This window comes from Taudactylus pleione, unplaced genomic scaffold, assembly GCF_031769625.1.
Source record: "Taudactylus pleione unplaced genomic scaffold, aTauple2 ptg001244l, whole genome shotgun sequence".
NCBI lineage: Eukaryota > Metazoa > Chordata > Amphibia > Anura > Myobatrachidae > Taudactylus > Taudactylus pleione.
In genome coordinates this window covers 778525-781008 of record NW_028285644.1, presented here as the reverse complement: position 1 = coordinate 781008, position 2484 = coordinate 778525, and positions in this window count along the sequence as shown.

The window sequence follows — 2484 nt, the reverse complement described above, 5'->3', positions numbered from 1 at the left end:
CAGTGTGCAGCATTTCCTCCTCAGTGACCCGTGCCATGCTGTATCTACCAGTGCAGGTCCTCAGTGTGCAGCATTTCCTCCTCAGTGACCCGTGCCATGCTGTCTCTACCGGTGCAGGTCCTCAGTGTGCAGCATTTCCTCATTTCCTCCTCAGTGACCCGTGCCATGCTGTCTGTACCAGTGCAGGTCCTCAGTGTGCAGCATTTCCTCCTCAGTGACCCGTGCCATGCTGTCTCTACCTGTGCAGGTCCTCAGTGTGCAGCATTTCCTCCTCAGTGACTCGTGCCATGCTGACTCTACCAGTGCAGGTCCTCGGTGTGCGGCATTTCCTCCTCAGTGACCCGTGCCATGCTGTATCTACCAGTGCAGGTCCTCAGTGTGCAGCATTTCCTCCTCAGTGACCCGTGCCATGCTGTCTCTACCAGTGCAGGTCCTCAGTGTGCAGTATTTCCTCCTCAGTGACCCGTGCCATGCTGTCTCTACCAGTGCAGGTCCACAGTGTGCGGCATTTCCTCCTCAGTGACCCGTGCCATGCTGTCTCTACCAGTGCAGGTCCTCGGTGTGCGGCATTTCCTCCTCAGTGACCCGTGCCATGCTGTCTCTACCAGTGCAGGTCCTCGGTGTGCAGCATTTCCTCCTCAGTGACCCGTGCCATGCTATCTCTACCAGTGCTGGTCCTCGGTGTGCGGCATTTCCTCCTCAGTGACCCGTGCCATGCTGTCTCTACCAGTGCAGGTCCTCAGTGTGCAGCATTTCCTCCTCAGTGACCCGTGTCATGCTGTCTCTACCAGTGCAGGTCCTCAGTGTGCAGCATTTCCTCCTCAGTGACCCGTGCCATGATATCTCTACCGGTGCAGGTCCTCAGTGTGCAGCATTTCCTCCTCAGTGACCCGTGCCATGCTGTCTCTACCAGTGCAGGTCCTAAGTGTGCAGCATTTCCTCCTAGTGACCCGTGCCATGCTGTCTCTACCAGTGCAGGTCCTAAGTGTGCAGCATTTCCTCCTAGTGACCCGTGCCATGCTGTCTCTACCAGTGCAGGTCCTCAGTGTGCAGCATTTCCTACTCAGTGACCCGTGCCATGCTGTCTCTACCAGTGCAGGTCCTCAGTGTGCAGCATTTCCTCCTCAGTGACCCGTGCCATGCTGTCTCTACCGGTGCAGGTCCTCATTGTGCAGCATTTCCTCCTCAGTGACCCGTGCCATGCTGTCTCTACCAGTGCAGGTCCTCAGTGTGCAGCATTTCCTCCTCAGTGACCCGTGCCATGCTGTCTCTACCGGTGCAGGTCCTCATTGAGCAGCGTTTCCTCCTCAGTGACCCGTGCCATGCTGTCTCTACCGGTGCAGGTCCTCAGTGTGCTGCATTTCCTCCTCAGTGACCCGTGGCATGCAGTCTCTACCAGTGCAGGTCCTCAGTGTGCAGCATTTCCTCCTCAGTGACCCGTGCCATGATGTCTCTACCAGTGCAGGTCCTCAGTGTGCAGCATTTCCTCCTCAGTGACCTGTGCCATGCTGTCTCTACCAGTGCAGGTCCTCAGTGTGCAGCATTTCCTCCTCAGTGACCCGTGCCATGCTGTCTCTACCAGTGCAGGTCCTACGTGTGCGGCATTTCCTCCTCAGTGACCCGTGCCATGCTGTCTCTACCAGTGCGGGTCCTCAGTGTGCAGCATTTCCTCCTCAGTGACCCGTGCCATGCTGTATCTACCAGTGCAGGTCTTCAGTGTGCAGCATTTCCTCCTCAGTGACCCGTGCCATGCTGTCTCTACCGGTGCAGGTCCTCAGTGTGCAGCATTTCCTCATTTCCTCCTCAGTGACCCGTGCCATGCTGTCTGTACCAGTGCAGGTCCTCAGTGTGCAGCATTTCCTCCTCAGTGACCCGTGCCATGCTGTCTCTACCAGTGCTGGTCCTCAGTGTGCAGCATTTCCTCCTCAGTGACCCGTGCCATGCTGTCTCTACCAGTGCAGGTCCTACGTGTGCGGCATTTCCTCCTCAGTGACCCGTGCCATGCTGTCTCTACCTGTGCGGGTCCTCAGTGTGCAGCATTTCCTCCTCAGTGACCCGAGCCAAGCTGTCTCTACCGGTGCAGGTCCTCGGTGTGCAGCATATCCCCCTCAGTGACCCGTGCCATGCTGTCTCTACCAGTGCAGATCCTCAGTGTGCAGCATTTCCCCCTCAGTGACCCGTGCCATGCTGTTTCTACCAGTGCTGGTCCTCAGTGTGCAGCATTTCCTCCTCAGTGACCCGTGCCATGCTGTCTCTACCTGTGCAGGTCCTCAGTGTGCAGCATTTCCTCCTCAGTGACTCGTGCCATGCTGTCTCTACCAGTGCAGGTCCTCGGTGTGCGGCATTTCCTCCTCAGTGACCCGTGCCATGCTGTATCTACCAGTGCAGGTCCTCAGTGTGCAGCATTTCCTCCTCAGTGACCCGTGCCATGCTGTCTCTACCAGTGCAGGTCCTCAGTGTGCAGTATTTCCTCCTCAGTGACCC